Genomic DNA, 5,904 nt, shown 5'->3' with positions numbered 1-5,904 from the left:
GATGTGATCAAGTTACCCAACCGAAAGCCCATCTTAATAGTGCGGCTATTTATCCTATAATCCGGTCTCCCAACATCCACCTTGAGACCGGTAAAAGGAAAACCTAGCAAGGTCATACCTTTGCCTTGCGCATCCCGCTCGATCTTGATGACAACTCTTCAATCTTCACTCAAGCCGGAATGCCTCACTTGATCAATGTTGCTTTGTGAAGACTCACAAATGCTCCCCCATACACTATGATGGGAAAGCTCCATTGATGCACATCTTCACATGTCCATTATCACCAAATGGACGACAAGGTTCAAGCATGTGATCCACTCAAGATGCTCATCTTGAACTTGCCCAACTCAACCTTGTATCTTCTCATACTCACATAAGATAGAGCATGGCTAATATTGAGTTCCATCTAAGAACTCCATCTTCATTGCTTCTTCTTGATCATATCACATATATGTCTTTAAATCGATGATCTTGATGCCAATATACAAGGTATACCTTTATCTTCATGGCATCCATACTTGAATCCAACACATGGAGTACAAGTAGTACCTATGGAATATTCCTTCATATAAACTCAATGAAAACATTAGTCCATAGGGGTTGTCATTAATTACCAAAACCACACATAGGGGCAATATACCCTTACAGACTGCTTAAGACGTTCCACTTGAAAACGTCGTAGAGCTTTGTGACGTTTTAAAATGTCACTGACGGCATGACGTTCCCAAAACGTCATGGGCACCTGCCCCCGAGTCCAGCGTGGCAATCCGACGTGGCAAAATTATGACGAAACCAAAACGTCTTAATTCGAAATCAGCCCAGTCCAATTCTGTATTCTACATGGGCCGAGCCCAATAATTCCAGCCTTTTACCGTAAGCATTGGCCTTTGTTTTGGTCCATTTCTGTTTTGGGCCTTAGCCGTTTTGCACCATTATTCTATTTTGGGCCTCACCATTTTTACAGCCTTTCTCTATTTGGGCCTTAGCCTTTTACGATCCATTTATTCTTGGGTTGGTCAGGTTTATATTAACAAGATTAGACAATATATAAACATCAACACATGATGAAATCATCCATATAAGAGCAGTAACTGAATATATTACAATATTTCCACAAATCAGATATATATACAAGAAAGACACTGACAATAGATTTATATTTGTACTACAGTGACCCATTGCATTGTAGTGATCTCTGCTCAGTACTTGTTATTGTGTCCAGTGCCACCCCAAAGACATCCTGGGAAAAATGAGCAGTTCCAGATTCAGTTCCAGATTCACATTACAGGGACAAAGTACTTCTTGTCGTGTATGATAACAAAATAGTAGGTGAACTTGCTAACAGTATGAATTTTAATTCGCATGTGTCCAATTACGTTTAACAGCGAAATAATGCAACATAGGGCGAATACTACAACAGGCTTCCAAAGAAAAATATGCATCAGACTGTAATAGATTTGTGCCTCTATCTACTGCAAGAGAAATGAGAGCATGGCCTAAAGTGAAATAAAAGAGTGCTAGTCATGTAAATGCTACCCTTGGAACATCATGCAACCAATAAATTCGAAAATAGAGAACTGGAGTATAATATTTTCCATTTTACGGAGATCATTATGACTATGACTTATCACTTACATCATAAACTGAAAAGAAAGCAACACGTATATAACTAACCATAAAGTAACATCATAGAGACTTGATCAGACCCTAATACAAAGCTATTCAGACCATATATTCGATATCACATAGGTACTTGACTCAAAATAATGCACATCATCATGGCCCATCAACCAAGTAACAAAGAGGAGAATGAGATAGACCAAAGACTTACCTAATCTAGAGAAGGCATCATTGCTTCAGGCTCGACAACATCTCACCAGCTCGCACCTAGCCAGTTCCAAGAAGCACACCTCGCCTGCGCTAGCAGCAGCGTATCTCTGTGATATGCAACCATTGCCATCAGGAAGTTACTCTACTGCAATAAATATGCAATGAAGGAAAGACTAGGCAGCAACAATATAGCATGAATGGATTCAATAAATCCTAGCTAGAACAAAACGAGGAAGGTGATTTTGTACCCATGAAGTTTAGATTAACACAACCTACGCAAATGAATAGCCACCAGATAAAAACTGAGCTATTAGGTAACTAAATAATGGTGAGCTGCAGAATTAGGAGCTCAACAATGCTCACATATTGCAAAGTTAGTGTTGCACAGGCCAACAGTTATATGTGCAACTCAAACACAGCTCAACAACTGCGCAACACATAAAAAGGATTAAAAGTTGTAACTTTGTCAGTAACACATTTAAAGCAATCAACATGTAAGAACTAAATTTATCACAGTAGATAGCTGAGAAAGCACGAAATTTGGATAGCAAAATGGTATGGTTCACCAGTAAATCAACCAGCAACCAAGGGCTGAATTACATATCAAAACAGTCTTCCCGGTGTTTCACAACTCAGCTAAAGAAAGACTAAACATCATAGACTCTAGTTTCTTGGCCAAATGTCGATGCTGAAGATAGAGGAATGTGCATATAAACTGTTAGAAATTTTCTCATCAAACTGTTAGAAATTTTCTCATCAAACTAGAGGAATGTGCAGACAGGATAATATCAACTGTAAATCAACCAAGTTCTGATAATGGCTTATATAAGATGCTGGAAGTTGGTAAAAAAGGCAAAGGTGAGAACAATGTTCTTACATCATCACTCTCTTCCTTCTCAACGACCTTCTCTTCCTTCTTGGACTCATTGCAGAGCGACCGCCATCAGTGGGAGCAAATGCGACAAAGACCACCACCACCGCTTGGAACTGAAGTGAACCTCTCCCTACCAGCAGCCAAGAGCTCAGTGATGTCCTTGCCCTTCACTTGGGACAGCAAGAGTTCCAGCCTCTCAGCATCGATTTCACAACCAACTGCAATGCATAGAGTCACCTTGAAATTAGATGGCACCATTGCATGTAAAAGGTTATATTAGATAACACTGCATTTTAATGTAACAACAAAGTAAATATGTCACCTATTGTAAACCGTCCATTGGTCTAAGATGACAGACTCTCATGTAAAATGAAGTGACATAACTGTATTACTACTACACATAGTTCATAGTAACTGAAGGTTTACTTGGCATTAGCATAAAACAGATTGATGGAAGTAGAAAAACAAGCTACTAGCATTACGATAAATAGAAGGACTGAAAATTTCATCAGGTTCTCAACATTTGACTGCTAGATAAAATGGGCGAGACAAAATTACCTGACTCCAGGGTGGAGGTCAGGTCCTCTGCAGAGGGGCAGGAGTTGCCACCGAGGTAGGCCAGCAGGTAGGCAGCGATGTACTTCATCCTGAAAAAGTAAGACAATTCTCAGCAAACGTGACTTCAAACAACTGATAGCAGACTAGAAATCATGTATTGAGGTATCAAATTTATGGTGCCACGCCACATGTATACAAACGATTGTACAGAGAATCGGTCAAAGGGCATCACCTCGCGAGGCGCGTGTAGAAGAGCTGCTTGGAGAGCTCCTGGCACTTCTCAACGGTGCGGGCTGCACGACGTACTGCTTGTTCTTCTCCACGGCCTCCTTGTAGTATGCGCCGCTGTGCTTGGACGCGAAGTCCGCCGCCTGCGCCGCCTTGGTCCACAGCTGCGCGAGCCTCGCCGCCATCGCCGCCGGAACCTGCGACGCGCACGCGGAAACAGGTCAAATCGAGAGTGGCAGATCTGGTTGCGCGGATCTGGCGCTAGATTGGACTGCGCGGCTGATCTGGGTGGAGGGAGGCTAGGGGAGAGGTGGTGAGAGGAGGTCTGCGGTGGCCGGCGATGTGGCGCCGGGGAGACGAGGTGGAGGCGGCGCACGAGGGTGTGTGGAGGAGACGAGGGAGGGGTCTGTGAGAGGAGTAGGTGGGGTTGGATACGAGCTGACCTAGAAAAACTTTCAGACCAAATTTTGGTCTCCTGCGGCCCAAAATCGAAAGCCTGTGGCGCCAACACCAATTTCACAACGCGCGCAGATTTTGCTAATGATGTTTTGACCTAAATTGCCAATGACGTTTTTGCCCAATAACGTCACGATTTTCTAGGGTTTTGCCCCCCCCCCCCCCCCCCGAGTGGCCAACAGCGGTCAAAGCTAGGAACGTCATAAAGCTATGACATTTTGATTTCTAGTCATAAAAAAAACGTCATATTATGGCAGATTTCTTGTAGTGGTGGTAAAGCGCTAAATAAATCCTCGTGGTTACTACGACGATTTAAGGAACACGCAAATAAACGCGAATTAGCTACTTTATTGAATTTGTATTCCTTCTTAATTGGAAAGAGTACAAGTTAGATAAAGAACAACTTATGCCTTACTTAGGGAATGGACTAGAAACAACTAGTGATTAAGGGGAATGGTTTCCCCCCCACGATCGTTCCGGAGGTAGACGAGGTGGTCGTCTAGGGGGGGGGGGGGGAGGAGGGCTTTAAGCGAGAGGAGCTGCCAGGCCCGGCGGCGTCAGGTTGGTGACGGGGTAGGTGAGCACTTGAAGGTGTGGCCGGCGGGGAGAGGTCCATCCTATCCTCCAGTGAGATGGAGCAGCGAAACGTCCGGCCAGAACGCCGGCTCCACATCCTCCATCTCAGGGCTCTTGGCATGGGACTTGAGGATTAGCGATAGCCGCCGGAGATGCAAAAGAGGAACCGGGAGATTATTGGGGAATACCCGACATCTCAAGGACGAGCGCGCGGATACAGTCCGAAGGAGTCTCTCCCGAGGGCTCCGTCCGCCTTTTGTCTCAACTAGTTAGGTGCCCATGCGTTGCACTGGGTTCATTAATTTTTACTCGCTGCAAATTTTTAAACATAATACACATGTGTATTCTCAGTAATATGAAGGATATGTGAAATAATACAATATTTTATATGTTTTGGGTTACTCAAACTATGCTCTCTCTCTCTCTAAAGGCATGACATAAATCATGCTCTTGATCATTGCTATCTAAAGGCATGACAAGGGTGCATATGTATTTTTTGAGAGTAGGTGAACATATAACTTTTTATAGAAGGAAAAATGTTATACATAAGATTAGCCGCTTCCTGTGTACAAAAAGGATCAAGGGAAACTTCAAAGAAAACAAAAGACTACTCTTTGGCTATGTACTAAAACTCCACTCCTCCCTACTTAGGCTCCTCAAACCTACGTACAGAAAGGACCAAGCCAAACTCAAAAAAAAAAAAGACTACTATCGCTATGTTCTAAAATTCCATATTTCTTCCTTCTTTCTGTGCTTTGTAGTCACCCTGCTCTGACAGTGTCACCACTCTATTTTATAGGCTCTCCCTCAAACCCCTTTCACGCGCAGGTGACGTTACTATGGGACAACAAAAATATGCAAGATACAATCATCAATGTTAACTACAGTAATATTTTGTGAGCATGTAAATTGAGACAATTACCATTTTCAAACAACCATGATGACCCTTTGGTTCTCATCCTTGTCCTCTCACTTCTCCTATACGGTGATGTGCCACAATAAGTTTCAACTTACGCAAATCCTTGTCATAATTCTAGTTCGGAGACACTAGAACCCTATCTCACCTAATATGATCTGAAAGTTAATCTACAAAATTGTTACATATTCATTACTTACAAAAGAGAAATAAATCATAAAAGCATTGGATTCTTAGTGATAGTCATCAATAGCAGTTATGTAATTTACTATGGACTCTCGCTTAATCAGAAACTAACTTGAGTGTATAAAACTAAGTGGTTCTTCTAATGGCTTGAACTATTGAATGACAAAAGCACAACTGCTCACATACATTAAAAAGCACAGCTCCTAATACTTTAATGTTCATTTATAATGTCAAAGCTGACTTGATTCTCGCTGAAAGAATAACTCTCCCAGTTTTGTAA

The 5,904-nt window shown here is 42.4% G+C and overlaps 1 pseudogene; it reads right to left on the bottom strand.

Annotated features, from left to right (window-relative positions):
• Positions 1-1,046: 1,046 nt before the first annotated feature.
• On the bottom strand, positions 1,047-3,892 carry LOC127316653 (large ribosomal subunit protein P2A-like; annotated as a pseudogene).
• Between the last annotated feature and the right edge of the window lie 2,012 nt (positions 3,893-5,904).

This window comes from Lolium perenne, chromosome 7 (assembly GCF_019359855.2).
Source record: "Lolium perenne isolate Kyuss_39 chromosome 7, Kyuss_2.0, whole genome shotgun sequence".
In the NCBI taxonomy this organism is placed as follows: domain Eukaryota; kingdom Viridiplantae; phylum Streptophyta; class Magnoliopsida; order Poales; family Poaceae; genus Lolium; species Lolium perenne.
Note: the sequence above shows the minus strand (reverse complement) of the source record. Positions and strands in the feature narration are given on the sequence as shown.